General features: G+C 41.5%; 1 pseudogene; it reads left to right on the plus strand.

Moving 5' to 3' along the window:
• The first annotated feature begins 10446 nt into the window (after positions 1-10446).
• On the plus strand, positions 10447-11049 carry LOC120395182 (annotated as a pseudogene).
• Positions 11050-16467: the final 5418 nt, after the last annotated feature.

Raw genomic sequence — 16467 nt, forward strand, 5'->3', positions numbered from 1 at the left:
ATTGAGTCTGTTCATGGGGTGATTTAAATCACATTGATTTAAATCAATCCACCTGTGCTGCATTTTAAGGAAGTTAACCAGCAACAAAAATGTCTGCCTTGGCTTCAAAGAAGCTTCAAAGAATAAGACGATAAAATAATACCAAAAAAGAAATTAATAAAAGTTTAAACTTATTTCTCTTTTTAAAAGATTTTATTTTACTATCCCATAGCATGTTAACAGACTGACTAAGCTGTATACTGTATTATATTTCCCAGAAGAAAAGTTTTGCAGGTTGAAACCTCTTGCTCCAACAAGATTGTAGTGACCCTTGAAACAGACAAATGTGAATAAACAGATCTCAGTATATGGCACAGAATATGCTTTAAAGGGTCATTAAGAAGCATAGAATCAAAGTTATTTGGAGTTTTTTTTAGAAAGAAGAATGAATTTAAAAACCAGTCCATGATTTGTGCTTTCAGAATAGATAAAATAAGGTGTTCATACCATTCCCTTGTCACTTGGAACTGAGCAGATGCTTCTTGCACTACTTGTGGTATCAGCATGGCCTTTTGGGGCAAACCAACTGTTAAATAATAGCATGCACTTGTCCTGAGCAATATGGATAGGGTGACCAGACAGCAAATGAGAAAAATCAGGACAGGGGTGGGGGGTAATAGGCGCCTATATAAAAAAAAGACCCCAAAATCGAGACTGTCCCTATAAAATTGGGACATCTGGTCACTCTAAATATGGATGTGCATCTCATGCTCCAAGAGGCTCAGATATGAATGCACCCAACTAATGTTCCTTAAACATTACTGAAAGATGATTGAAGTGTAAGGTATTAAGGTAGGACATTCAGCAATGAAGCCCAAGAAGCTGATGAGGTTATGAGAAATGGCAATTTGGCTATAGTTCAAAGAAGTAAAAGGCAATGGTGAAAGGATTGTAGATCACTTCCAGTGCCAGTTCCAGTCCCTGGTCCTAATCTTTAAGGCCCTAGAAGAGCTGGGGACAAAGCTTCCTTGAATGATGCCAACAACCAACCAGAGAAGATAAGATTGAGCCCAAGCTTTATTCTTTTCAGAGTGTGTTACAAAACCCACCAGTTTTCAAAAGCCTTCCTTTGATAACTGAAAACAAAGGGTACGTCCACACTACCCGCCGGATCGGCGGATAGCGATCTATCGGGGATCAATTTTTCGCGTCTCGTCTAGATGCGATAAATTGATCCCCACCGCGCTCCCCGTCGACTCCGGAACTCCACCAGGGCAAGAGGCAGAAGCAGAGTCAACGGGGGAGCTGCGGCCATCGATCCCGCGCCGTGAGGATGGGAGATAAGTCGAAATAAGATACGTCAACTTCAGCTACGTTATTCTTGTAGCTGAAGTTGCGTTATCTTCCATCAACCTCCCCACACCAGTGTAGACCAGCCCAAAGAATTGCAATGGCCAGGACAGTACAAAGCGGCCAAATGTAGGAAAGGCAAAGAACAAAATCCATTAAGGTCAACTGTACAATTCCTAATTGCCTTATCTAGTGCTCAGCTAGATCTACCGAAATTAACTACTCTTTCTCTCTGCCAGTGAAGGATTGTTCCCTACAATGAGTTCTCCTTTGCTCCCCTCCCAACACGTCCAATCCGTTTCAAACCTTTAAATATCTAAAAAGTAACTCCTTTATGGGATGCTCCAGTAATACAGACATCAAATCCATTTTGAGCATATTCGCCATCTGCGAGCAGCCTGTGATCCTAAGACTTGAAGACTCTCCGGTTTAGTTACCAGTAACTTGGGTAAAGTTAATGCAGAAATGTTGTATAACGTATATTCAGGCTAATATATGTTTGATTTTTGCAACTAATGTATTAAAGTAAAGCCAGAGACACAGCTTTGCAATAAACGTGGTTGAAATATTTTTCATTCTGAATAATAACATAATTGAACCTTAATGGTCAAAGGACAGTGTATTTCCGGGTAATTAATTACTGGCCAGGATAGTTGATAACCTAAAATTATACCGTGGGCCATTAACCCAAGGTCATTAGTAGCCAGGGACATGGCTAGTCAAGCTCATTATTACTACTATGCCACAGGCTACTATAATAGGGAAGCATGAAAATTAGCTGTATTAAAACCTTTTCCCCCACTCTCTTCCCTCGTTAGCGATACAGGGCAAATTGTGCCCTCAATTACTCTGGATTTATAATGACTTTAATTGATTTACTCAGCATTTATACAGATATCAATCTGAGCAGAACTTGGCCTGTTGTTTTTGGGTTGTGGATACTTATCCACTAAGAATTGGAATGAGATGAGACCCAAAGAACATTTGCCTCGATCTACAATGGGCAGTGGCATCAGATGAATAACACAATTATTTAATTTAAATTTTTAAAACAACTACCACAAGGCGTGCTCTTGTTAGCTGTTTCAACAGTAGGCCAAGGAATGAGTGGCCCCTGGACACTGAACTGTTGTCTCATTCCTGTTTCATTAGCAATAAACATGGCATCCGGAAGACAGTTTTGTAAGAAAGAAGTCTTTATTAAGCATTCGGAGTGGCCAGTCTTACATGTTGAAAATGTAAAGTGTGTGTGTGTGTGAGAGAGAGAGAGAGAGCGCGCAGCCTGGCCTCAGCTTGAATTCCTGAGACCTTGGTGTCACAATAAACAGGATCCCTCATGAAACCTAACCTTTTCTCCAGTTCCAACTATCATCCTACAATCACTAAACATTTTCCCTCCAGCTAAAAGCTGAGGCACGTTAATGTTTTGGGGGAGCGTATGCTAGTGTTTCTCATGCTCCACCTGTTGTGAGGATAAAACAGTACCCAGGGTTGTCCAGCTGGTTCTCACCAAACCTAAACTCACTGAAAGAAGGATGATGAATAATATCTTGAAAAGAAACCTGAGAGTCACTGTAATTACTAAGAATAATTTTTTAAAAAAATGGAAAATAATTACAATAAGAACTATCGAGTAAGGATAACTTGTATTACAGTAACGTCTTTCTTTAAAAAATGGCGATAGTCATGTTCACTGGTGGCCAAGGTTTTACATATTTATTGAATTAAACACAGCACAATAATGATGATGTATCTTGTTTGGTTGTGTTCATCGAGTGTCCGAAAGTGTGCTAAGCAACTCCCACAGAATAAGATGGCTTCCTGCTCAAAAGAGCACAGCCCCATGGAAGTTAGGCACCTAAATACCTTTAAAAACCTAGCCCTGAGCTCTTCAGGGCAGAGAGTTGTCTTAATCTAAGGCCCTGCTCTTGCAATGGGACTGCACAGGGGCACTAGTGGATTACAGTGATCCCGAAACAGCCAAAATAGGGACCAGGATGGGGAAAGCAACAGAGTACACAAGCAGTGATTGCGCTGAAGTCTGATGCACAACTTATTAGTGCGAAGATTTTTTTCCCCTCTGAAGTTATTTTTTTTTGGAGTCAGGTGCTGATTAAAAAAGGCAGCTTAATCAAACAGCATAAGTTGATTTCATGTTGAATGGAGCCAATATCACTTCCTGCATCCGTATCAAAGCATACCTTGCAAACACTTGTATGCTCACTGATTCAGTGAAGGTAAAGGTCTCTCATGTTTATTTCTCATTTTCTTTGTATATACAGTAGCTGATGCGTTCTGTTTGCTTTCCCATGCCTTGTGAGAGGACATGCATGCAATTTCATTAATTGTGTCTCTGTTTTGGAAGGCCTGAGCTTCTTATAGCATGAACACATTTTTAATAGCTCTGTTGTCAGCCTAGATGGATCTACATTCAGCTTTTTCCTGGGAAATAGTTCTCGGTTAGAATAAGAGGCTTCTTGCCTTTGGATGCAGTATTTAAATTTCATTAGGGACCACTCATTATTTAGCATGTCGTGAATCAAAGCTGTAGGGAAGATCAGCAAAAGAACGTTAATTAGAGATGGCCCAAAACCAAGTCCCAGATCCTGACATCTCTGAACATGGGGGCAGTTTGGGTTTGGATCCACTTCCAAACACTCCAGCTTTGGGTTGCCACTCATTACAGCATTGTTAACAGAGGTCCTATGGTTAAGTTTGAAGAAGCCACTTTCAAACACAAGTTGCAGTTTTGAACTTTCTACTCCTGTGCGTGCACACACCTGTGCACACACACACTTGGCACATGACATTTTTCATGTCTAGCCTCAGATTTGTCAAAAATGATGTCTGTGTAGTTAAGCACTGCCAAACTGCACACCCAAAGTGTGCACACAGGACACTTTTGAGACCCAGTTTGGACATGTGCAGAAGTGTGCATGCATATTGGGTCATACTGACTGACTGAAAACAGGGCGGTTGTTATATAATGGAATTGAAGAATACAATTGAGTCCTAGATGTGTTTTAATTATTGACTCATTGATGGGTAATAATAATTTTATTGCCAAAGTCCATATATGTAAAAGACATACTTTCTGTCTTATTTAATGACTAACCTCTTACTAAGAGGGCAATCAGGTGGATATTTTCCAAGTGGTGCTCAAATGCTATTATTTGTGGGTAGAATGTATATGTACAGAATTTTGAGAATTTATTTATTAGCAACAGTGAGGGAGTCATCTTACCATCATTGGCCCCATTCCTGTGGCCTTTAATCGAGCCGAGCAGTATTTACTTACACAAGTAGTCCCATATCAATTGACTACTCTTTGATTGATGGTTGCAGTGCTGGGTCTGTTGATTTCAGTGGAATTTTTGCCATATACTTCAATGGGAACATGTTTGGATCCTAATTCACTTGGGGATAAATTCTGGTTTTGGCTACGAGTGTAGATTCAGAGTAACTTCATTTTCCCCAGTAACGTTCATTCTGATTTAAACTAGTATAATCAAGAGCAAATGTCGGCCCTTGTCTTAGTGCCTAATATAGTTTTCGGAAACTACAACACACAAAACTCAGTCCAACCTTTCTTCACACTGTAGTCCTATGGTTTCAATCAGTAAAAATTTCTCATGTGGATGAGGGTAACAGGACTGTGGGTATGTGGGTTGTTTGACTTTGGGGTTATTATTGGCTTATTGGTGGAATATTCCTGTTCAAAAAAGGGTGACTTCTTAGTAGTGATGCGTCATCAAATATGTACCTTGCATTGATATTTTTAGGTGCTAAAGCCGCCATTTCAATGAAGCTGGGGTGGTGAAAATTGTCCATAACATTTTAGATATATAATTAAAGTACCATCTGCCTCTGAAATGCAGCAGATGTATAATTGATATTCACTGCTGATTTGCCACTTGATTTTTGCAGACATTAAATGCTATAATAGTTTATACAGTGGGATTCTAAATACCCATGTGAGAATTCTCCTCTTCACTTGTTCCCTACCAGAAGTGTAACTATCTTTCCTAGCACTCGGAAGGTAGAAGTATTAAAAGATGATTTGCAATAAACCAAGCCAAAATGTTACAGTACAAGGATGTAAATAGATAAGAAGCTGCATGACATTTTATCAATTGCAAAGAGAGCTGTTCACGCCTGTAAAATCACAATTTTAGCCAGAAATGCTCGTTAGAAAAATTAAAATGTTACTCCCAGAAATAAACACATTTTCTGCACTAATTAGGACCCATGCCTTATAACTGGGATTATAAAGAGGGAGAGGTATTTGCTTTTATGTGGAAATTTAGATCTCCCATTTGAAAATATGAACATTCCAGCAGCAGAAATGTTTAAGTTTTGGGAAGTCAGAAGACCCAACTGTAAAATGAAAGACAAGCTTTCTATACTGGAAGAACTGCACAGATGATAATCAGATTGAAACCCATAGCAAGTCCCTAACAAACAGTGAGTTTATCCACAGAAAGTCCAAACACTGTAGAAGAACAGTGGTATGTGTCTTTCTTTTGTCACTGTTTAATCATCAAGGGAATTTTGTCATTGGCATCAACGGAAGCAGGTTGAGGCTCAATATTTTATATTTGTTGCCAGCTCTTCTGATACCAGTGTCCTATTCTGGCATCCGGTTTGCACCTTGGCTGAGTGGTAGTGCATGTATAGGTAGTGCCTTGCAGATTGAGTTGTCGGGGGAGAAGAAATCAGTAATGGAGAATCTGAGTATATTCTAAGTGTAACTTGCCTTATTTACGCACATATCCCAGTCCTGGAAAAGAGGTGCTCAAAGAGCAAGCAGGCAACCCCTTTTTTCCAGGAATCTCAGCCGAGCACCACTGCCCAGGTCGGAAAGCACAACTCTGTCTCCAGAATTGACTGTAATCAGAGACCAAGGCAGTAAGCAAACTCTCCTGCAGGTCACATGATTCCCTTTCCAAAGACCACTGCATCTACACAGAACCGCATATAACCCTAAACTAACAACACACGTCTTTCCAAGACTGAACTTGAAAGACTATGTAACAGCAACACCTGGTGACACCTGCTTTAACAATATCTAAAACACAGCACTGTCTGGTGGCTACAGCAGAGGACAGGGTCTATTACTAGCTCTGCTTCAGCCAAGCATCATGTGTAAGTTTCTCCAGGCATTGTTTTTCGCCTCACATTCACGGTCCTCCACCATTCTTCTCTTGTCAACACTTCTGCTTTCATTTCATCTCACTCCCTTTCTGGCTCTACACAAACTCCTGCCTAATCGCACACATTGCGTCCTCCCACGCTGCTGTCCTTTACACTTGGATCACCTCTTCACTTAATTCCCCGCTTAACATTCATCTAATTCATGAAGGCTTTCAATGACCACTCAGCATGGAGAGCCGAGACTCACCTTTGCATGCCCCTGACTATCTCTTGCACATACTACTATACATGCGGATGCAAATCAGGATGTGTCCCAACCCCAGAGTTCTCTTGTCTACTTTTCATTACTTCCTCCTTCTCACCTGCCTGGACTGTGGCTATGTCTACACTTACAGTGGCATGTATAGTACATATGCTGCATTCTTGCCTAGCATGGATATAAATAGTAGAGTAGAGGCTGTGGCACTGTCTAGGCAAGTAGAGTAAAGATACGCCAGAACCTACACAGTTCTCTACAAGCCCAAGTCATGTTTCCCATGTCCATCTTTCTGTTTTTAGCCCTGTAGTGTCCTGCTGCCTCCCCATTGCTGGAGCCTTTCCCCATCACAGCAAAAGACTGGCAGTGGGGACAGGTTCTGGCAGCTCTCCAGCCAAAAGCTGCCAGAGCCTTTCCCTATTGCCTCTCCAACTAAAGCCTTTCACTGCCACATGTAGCCACGCAGCACTGAGCGGACGCAGCCTGCGGCATGTAGTTACATACGCCCTACATGCTCCCACCAGAATAGACGAGGCCTCTCTCTTCTCTCTCTCTCTCTTTCCTCATTATAGAGATTGGCCTGAACCAAAATCCTTGATCTGAACAGCTCTGAATGTTGTGACCTGACCCTGAGTCACATTCTGGTTTGTCACCCTGGGGTAACTCTACAGTAACTTCACTGATTTCAATAGATTTACTGCAGAATTGCAGTGGTATAAATGAGATCCCAATTTAGTCCCTTATTAATAATGAGCTAAATCAAAAGCCCAGATCAATCTAAGCATCCTTGAATAGATCTAAGCATCCAGATTTGAACTTGCAGCTCTCAGTATTGCCAGCTCCAAGTATTAAACAATCATGAGTGAAATGCCAAAAATAATGAGATTGGATTAGAAATCATGAGACTATTTTATAAAGACTAAAATTTGGGTGCTTTTTCTTTTTTTTTCTTTGCCTTCTGGTTTTTCAGCCTTTACATTCCACTCAAGTCACATTTTCACGCTTGTCTCCAGAGCTATAAAGAAGCATATATTTTTTATTTTGTGGTTTTTTGGTTTGTTTCATTCATGTATTTATTTAATTGAAAGCGGAGATTCTCTGGTAATTTCATAACTGGAACTTGGGCCTTAGTGAAAGCATCAAATATCATGAGCCTTCAGATAAAACTGTGAAAGGTACTGGAAACATCTCTAATCTATTTTCATTCTTCCTGAAAATAAAACCCATCTATTGGGGTTTTTTTTAACCAAATTATTGACTGATCTATTTTGCTTTAAAAAGACACCTCCCTCAGCTTGAAATGTTGTCAGTTTTAAAATAAAGAATTAAAAGTTTCAGGTATAGCCTGTACTCGAGTCCTCCTAATTTTTTAGTTTTAAAATCACATTTCCCTGTGTTTCTTTTAGATGTTTTTTCTCTTCCCTGTCGCTGTATGAAAAGATCACTATTTTTTGCAACATTTTTTGAAAGGTCTCAGGGCTAGTCTACACTTACCAGCCGGGTCGACGCGGTGAGTTTGACTTCTCGGAGTTCGAACTATCGCGTCTAATGTGGACGCGATAGTTCGAACTCCGGAAGCGCCGCGGTCGACTCCGGTACTCCACCACTGCAAAAGGCGGTGGCGGAGTCGACCTTGGAGCCACGGACTTCAATTCTGCGGCGTCTGGACGGGTGAGTAGTTCAAACTAGGGTACTTCGAATTCAGCTACGCTATTCACGTAGCTGAATTTGCGTACCCTAGTTCGACCCCGCTTCTTAGTGTGGACCAGCCCTCAGTTTTGTCCTGCTAAGGAACAAAAACAAATTCCAAAACTTTGAAATTTTTCATGAAATGGAAATCTTGTTTTCTGGCCAGCCCTAGTGTCAGTACATGGGAAACTGTGGCACTGACTAGCTATGAGTGCTGTCAAGTATAGAAAGTAAACAGAGAAAATTGTTTTTCTTTAATCTCTTTGTTACAGTCATGCTAGATGTTACATGTACCAACAGTAAGGGTATGTTTACACTGAATAGGGAGGCGTGGTTGCAGCAAGCGTAGACATAGCCGAGCTAGTTTTGATCTATCTATCTAGATCAAAGCTAGCTTGAGTAACAATAGCAGTGAAGCCATGGCTGGATGGGCGGCAGCTGCTTAAGTATATAGCCAGGGTCTGGGTGGGGCTAGTCAGTGAAGACACCCAAACTGCTGCCGTTGCTATTGTTACTCGAACTAGCTTGTGTATGTCTAAATATGCCGCAATCACACATCCTGTTTTCAGTGTAGACGCACCCTTTGTAATAAATATTTTTCAGACCAATGTGATTTTTTTTAAGTTAACACTATCCATACCATTTCTCTTTGGAGGGTCCTACTTGGTTTTATAACATTTTTACAGTGCTTTGACATCTTTGGATGAAAGAGAACCTATACATGTGCAATATTCTGTATTTTTGTATTACTGTAGCCCTAGTCACGGACAAGGACCCCATAGTGCTTAGTGTTGTACAAACAGAGAACAGCAAAACCAGCACCTTCACAAAAGAACATGCAATCAAAGACAAGAAAAGGGGCAACAGATGGATACTGACAGATGGGGGAATACAAGGAAACAATGAGACAACATTGGTCATCAGAACAGGCTGTGGTCTCAGCACACCAGCTGCCTAGCCTTTGTCAAGTGGTTTGTAGGCTTTGTGGCACAGGAGAGCTCTAATCTTCTTGGGCCTGTAGCGAGCTTTTGCTTCCCTTTCTAGGGTAAGGAATCATTCTGAAGTCAGTGTACAGCAGCTCAGAATCTAGCCCATGAACTAACATGCTGCAAGCTCCAGGCAGTGGTGTTTTAGCAGCAGGGCTGAGCCAGAAGCGTGTTGGGAGTGGAAGGCAGGAGTGGATGAGGAGAGTGGGAGACTGCTGGGTAGGGAGAGAAATGCAGAGGGGATGGAGACTTGAAATGGGCATGGAAAGAGGATATGGGGAGAGAGTAGACACCAGCACAGACACAGGGAGCTGGGATCTCAGGTCTTGCAGGTGGGAGTGCTTTGGAGGAAGAAGGTGTGGACTGAGCAAAACAGATGCCTATAGGGAAAACCAGCTGGCTGAATATCACAATTGTCTCTCTGACACTTTCCTTGCTCCTAAATTGGCTGTTAACATAACTTCACTGTGCTCAGCTTTTGAATGCTGCCCTGTGGATTGTGTGTGGCATTCGCTTTTTTCCCATCGGTGTCAATGGACACATTAGAACATGTAGCTCTTCAATAATAAACAAATCTCAGCCTTTGAAAATAGCAAGAGGGGTTTTTTTTTAGAAATAAATAAACTGAATAAATAACGCAGCACTCAGGAAGCGAATGACTTCTTGTGATCATTAGCCATCACTGCCTGTCCTAATAACAGGATAGTCTGTTGGATTGTGAGCTCTCCTGGGCAGGGGCTGGTCCTCTGTTCGTACAGGAGCCAGTACTGTGGGCGCCTGATCATGACTGAGCCCTGTAGGTGCTGCCAAGTTATTGACCAATATTAATTAATTATATTCTCCTGGAGTGTTGTTTTTTTCCAAAATGTTAAGAGCAAGACATGCACTTTATAGTCCCAGCACACACACACACACACAAACAGAGAGAGAGAGTTAGAAACAAACCAACCATAACACTGCTTTATTTCTTGGAATCCAGAAATCTAGCACACCCCCGCTGCTTCTTTCTTGGCCCACTCCGCCGGCAGCCCCATGGCCGTGGGCTCGCTGGGCGCCGCCACCGGGAGCCTGCTGCAGTGCCTGAGGCTGGTGGGGCAGCTCAAGAGAGTACCACAAACAGGCTGGGTGGACGGGAATGTAGAGACACCAGAGAGTATATAGGATCACACGTACAGGATGGCAGTCGTGGCTTTGGTTACTGAAGATAAACAACTTCATAAAGACAGATGGGTACGACTAGCTCTGGTTCATGATACGGCTGAATGCACTGTTGGAGATATAGCACCTGCAGATAACATCTCCAAAGAGGAGAAACGTCAGCGAGAGGAGGCAGCTATGAAACATTTGACCCAGCTGCTATCAGAAGACCTGAGAAAAGAAATCTATGAAGTCTGGGAAGAATATGAACATCAGTCTACAGCAGAAGCCAGATTTGTAAAAGAGCTGGATCGGCGTGAGATGATACTCCAAGCGTCTGTGTATGAAGAGTTGGAAAAAATGCCTGGAAGACAGCAGTACTTTTATGATTCAACTTCAGGAAAATGTAATCCCTCAGAAGTAGTGCAACTTGTGTCTTCCATTAGTATAGAAAGAAATACAAAAGTAGCTGCTACAGCAAGCGAGCCACGCTCTTGAGGCATTTTAACACTTCCGTAGCTAAAATAAAATATTTATTTAAAAAAAACAAAAAGCAGCCAATTGCAGAGGAAGAGAGAGCGGACTGCCCCCTACAGCGGAGAGGCACATCTCAACTCACCATGCTCCAGAGTGATGCTCAAGACCTAAGGCTAGTCGACACTACAAAGTTAGGAGAGCTTAACTACATCACTTAGGGCTGTGAAAAATGTCATGCCCCGTGTGATGTAATTAAGCCAACCTAAGCTCTGGCATAGACACCACTAGGTTGATGGAAGAATTCTTCCGTGACCTACGTACCACCTCCAAGAGATGCAGATTTCCTGCAGTGACAGAAAAGCCCTTTTCATTGCTGTAGTGTTTACAATACAGCACTGCAGCAGTAGCTGCAGCTGTATTGCTGTAGCATTTCTAGTGAAGATATGTCCTTAGATTGCACACTTCTCTGCTTCCCCCACTAGCATGCAAATGGGACTAGGAATGCCTTTCTAATTTACAGTGATAGCTGGTAATTTTAACACAGTTTCCAATTTACTGTATGCTTCTTAATCCAGGTTATTCTTATTTCAGTTTAAGGAAAACAACAAAGAAAGAAAGAACGAATATAAAGTCTCACTGGAGAGAATGGTTTACTCTGCAATGCTGTGCCTGTGAAATGAAACTGGCATTAGAAAAGGTTCAGAGAAGGGCAACTAAAATGATTAGCGGTTTAGAACGGGTCCTATATGAGGAGAGATTAAAGAAGCTAGGACTTTTCAGCTTGGAAAAGAGGAGACTAAGGCAGGATATGATAGAGGTATATAAAATCATGAGTGGTGTGGAGAAAGTGAATAAGGAAAAGTTATTTACTTGTTCCCATAATATAAGAACTAGGGGCCACCAAATGAAATTAATGGGCAGCAGGTTTAAAACAAATAAAAGGAAGTTCTTCTTCACACAGCCAACCTGTGGAACTCCTTGCCTGAGGAGGTTGTGAAGGCTAGGACTATAACAGGGTTTAAAAGAGAACTAGATAAATTCATGGAGGTTAAGTCCATTAATGGCTATTAGCCAGGATAGGGTAAGGAATGGTGTCCCTAGCGTCTGTTTGTCAGAGGGTGGAGATGGATGGCAGGAGAAAGATCACTTGATCATTACCTGTTAGGTTCACTCCCTCTGGGGCACCTGGCATTGGCCACTGTCAACAGACAGGATACTGGGCTAGATGGACCTTTGGTCTGACCCAGTATGGCCATTCTTATGTTAAACAAGAAATAGCAGCTTCCCTACAGCTGCACTTGCAGCAAGCAGGAAATTCCTCAATATTTTAAAGGTGCAGTACACAGGTGGTTATACACAGAGTTATGCAGATAGCTGGTTTTTTGGTTCTTTGGCTGTTTTGATAAGCAAAACAAAAAAATTGTCTTGGGTAAGACCAAAAATGAAAGTTTTCACAAATGCCAGCCAAGTGAACTTAAAAAAAAATTCATTTAGGGCTGAATGACATATTTTGACTTCATCCATTTTTCAATGTTTTTTAATTTAAAAAAAATACAATTAAAGGAAAATTTGCAACCAGAAAGTTGTTTCAAACCAAAAAAATTGAAACCTTTAGTTTCAAAAAATTCCAGATGAAATGTTGATTATTAAATTTCTATTGTTTTCAACTCGAATAATTCAGCCAAGTAGCATGAATCTGTGAATCAGTTCAGTGTCGGTGAATCTGCATTTTTCGCCGAACAACATTTCACCCAGTTCTAGTTATACACTCATCACATTCAGGGAACAGCCATCAAGTAGCTTCTTTTATCTATTTTCAGGCCATGTTAGTCCTTGTTTTCACTTCTCTGTTTGCAGTGCTGTTTGCTTTATTTTGTACATTAATGAATGACAACTTGTGATCCCCATTTGATCTCCAAGAAGATGTGGCTAGAAGAATCCTAATGGCCCAGAACGTTTTTTCCCCTTTTTCCCTTGACAGCAGATCAGACAGGCCTCTCTGTTGTAAAATGTGTTTTTTCCTCTCCTCTTCACTTGCCTCCATCTCTCATTCTACTTGAGCTTTGCTAGTTTTAATTCTAGTTCTGCCAGTCTAAATAGGAATTAAATTCCCCCTAGGAAAAGCTTTCAAAGCTTCACATAAAGCATCTTAATTTTTATTGTGTAGATCCATATGTGGCGATTATGAGCTGCAGTATTTATGGAGGCACCAGAGTACAAGAAATCACAGAGTGCACTCCAGAATGGAATACCTGGCATGCAAGGCAACCTTGATTAGAAAATGTGTTATGTTATTGCTATCATTAAAATATACAAAGGGGTCTTATTGGCACGCAAGCTTGATACGGGTCGGGTGTGGACTTCAACTTTTCTGTATTCCATATCGCTGTTCTGCGGAGTCTGTCATACAAGAGAAGTTAGCAAGATGGAAAAGACATGTTAGATTATGACGTCCACACCCATATCAAGGTGGGTTTGTTCTCTATGATAACTTTTATAGTCTAGTCTATCATCTAATACTAAATGAACTGAGAGTTGGGGCTCCCATTACTTTCTCTGGGAGATATTCCACTTCCACAGCCTGATATGGTGTTTCCCAATGTGTGGGATGTGCCTCCCCCTGGAAAGGATGAAGGACTTACAGAGGGGTGGAAGATAGGGAACATGGAGAGATCTCTTCATTGTTCAACAGGGTCTCAGCTTTCTCTTTGTTCTTTAAGTATGTCTCTAGCTGCAATAGTTATGGCAAAAACCTTCAAAATGTGACCAAAGTTTAGCCAATACACTAATATCTGCCTGAATTTGCAGAGAGCCTGAGACAATAGATCTATGGTATGGACTGCCTCGTTCATTTCAATGGATGCCAACTGAGATGCCAGTGATGATATTTTAAATGTCAACATTTTGTTAACTACGTCGCAGCTCATCCAAGCATGTAAGAAAGGAGAAGTATCACATGATGAAGTATCACAGGAGGTTGGACTGGATGACCTCCTGAGGTCCCTACCAACCCTGATATTCTATGATTCTGAGACTCCATATAGGTTTGAGAGTGGTAGCTGTGTTAGGCTGAAGCAGCAAAAAGAATGAGGAATACTTGTGGCACCTTTGTGTATATAGCTCTTCCAGGGAGGAGGGAAAGCTCAGTGGTTTGAGAATTAGCCTAGTAAACCCAGGGTTGTAAGCTCAATCCTTGAGGAGGCCATTTGGGGCAAAAATCTGCCTGGGGATTGTTCCTTCTTTGAGCAGGGGGTTGGACTGGATGATCTCCTGAGGTCCCTTCTAACCCTGATATTCCATGAAACTGTATAATCTGAGTAGGCTTTTAACAATACACAATGAGGCTGCAGTGGTGGAGGACTGGATTGATATCATTTTCTTAAGCAGAAGCTCAACTTTCAAACATTTGGGTAACTCTGGCCTAATAATGCTCATGGTCAGAAAGCTTTCCTTAACATTCAGCCTATATCTTCTCAATTTTATCCTATTACTCCTAGTTAGACCCCTATATAGTACCACGCTATTATAATCCTTTATTTGTATTACTATAGTGCCTAAGATCCTTACTCATGGACTAGACATGGTACAAACACAGAACAAAAAACTTAAATGCCTCTCTATCCTTGTCTTGTCCATCATCAACACCTGAATTTGGGGGTACTTAGTTCACTCTTCTTTCCTTGGTTTGTGAAGCATTCCTGATTCCCTTCATCAAAGATTTTCCTCTAGAGAAATTTTTACCAACGGTTTAGCTGCAATGTGAATGTGCCTCTTTTAAAGCTACAGACATGAAGGGAATGTGACTTACAAATCCAGTTAGCTGTAATGGCTACATGAAAATATCAAACAGTTAGTCATATCAAGGGTTTGCTGCGATACATCCTGCATTAAAAGGGTTCCTATACATTTCATACAGTGCCAGAGGTTTTTATGTATTTCTGGTATGTGGCTGTGTTGGGGATCCATAAAAGTTGAGTTAGCTTCTCTTTTGTTGCGGGCGGCTGGAGGAATATGTGTGTGGCTGAATTCAGTTAAAATTCATCTGGCTTACAATAGAAACAGTGGGGAAACTTTAGTGACTGTTGGGAAAATAGTAAAGCCAATTAATAAACTGTCTCTGAGTCATACGCCCTATGTGATGAAGGCACATGTAATTTTTAGCAGATGGTGCAGGGTTATAGCACATCTTTTGGATAGAATGGACTCAGAGGATATTGGCGGATCTATAGCTTGTCCCTGGTGTGGATGTGGGAAGATTTGATTTGTGGGACTGATGTGGACAGGACCTGACCAGTTGATGGATTGCTGCTTTGCTGCCTGTAGAAATTTCTCACATGGCAATGTGATGTTGGGCATTGTGTGTGTGTCTATTTCTAGCGCAGCGTGATCAAGGAATTAGGCCAGGTCTACACTGTAGAAACTTTTGCCGGTCTAGTAATGTGGGTTAGGGGCGTGGTTTTTGTTTTACACCATTTCTGTACTGGCAAAAGCCCTAGTGTAACCGCAGTCATACCGGCATAAAAGTGCTTTTGCTGATATAGTTTATTTTGCTCAGGTAATCGGTATAAGCTTTACCAGAAAAAACATTTTTCTGCTGGCATAAGCTCCAGGTTTTTTGCCGCTGAAGCGCAAAAAAAAAAAAAAAAGCCGGAATGCAGCCCCTTGAAAAGAGCCGCCCCCAAAGGGTCGCAATGCTGCCCCTTGAGAAGTGCCACCCCAAGTACATGCTTGGAACGCTGGTGCCTAGAGCTGACCCTGCATAAGCCATGTCTCCATTAGGAGGGTTTGCCAGTATAGCTATACTGGCAAACCCTTTCTAGTGTAGACTAGGCCTTAGGGTCTAGAAAAACCAGCAAGCAGTCAGCTTTACTTCACATTCTCATTTAGGCCCCAATTCAGCAAGGTACTTAGGCACATGCCTAATAAGTTTGAAGAACTATTCATGTGCTTAAAGTTAGGCATGTGGTTGTTACCTTGCTGAATCCCTTAAACCCCTCAATCAAATGGTTAAAGCAGAACTAAGCCAATGTCTTAAAGCAGCCTTCCAATAGAACAAGGGTCGGCAACCTTTCAGAAGTGGTGCACCGAGTCTTCATTTATTCACTCTAAGTTAAGGTTTCACATGCCAGTGATACATTTTAACATTTTTGGAAGGTCTCTTTCTGTAAGACTATAATATATAACTAAACTATTGTTGTATATAAAGTAAATAAGGTTTTTAAAATGTTTACGAAGCTTCATTTAAAATTAAATTAAAATGCAGAGCCCCCCAGACCGATGGCCAGGACCCGGGCAGCCTGAGTGCCACTGAAAATCAGCTCGCATGCCGTCTTCGGCACGCGTGCCATAGGTTGCCTACCCCTGCAATAGATATAGCCCACACCACTTGAAAGTAGTGCCAGTATAACTATGTGACTTAAGGGTGTGATTTTTTTGCCA

This window comes from Mauremys reevesii, linkage group 1 (genome assembly GCF_016161935.1).
Source record: "Mauremys reevesii isolate NIE-2019 linkage group 1, ASM1616193v1, whole genome shotgun sequence".
Lineage (NCBI taxonomy): Eukaryota > Metazoa > Chordata > Testudines > Geoemydidae > Mauremys > Mauremys reevesii.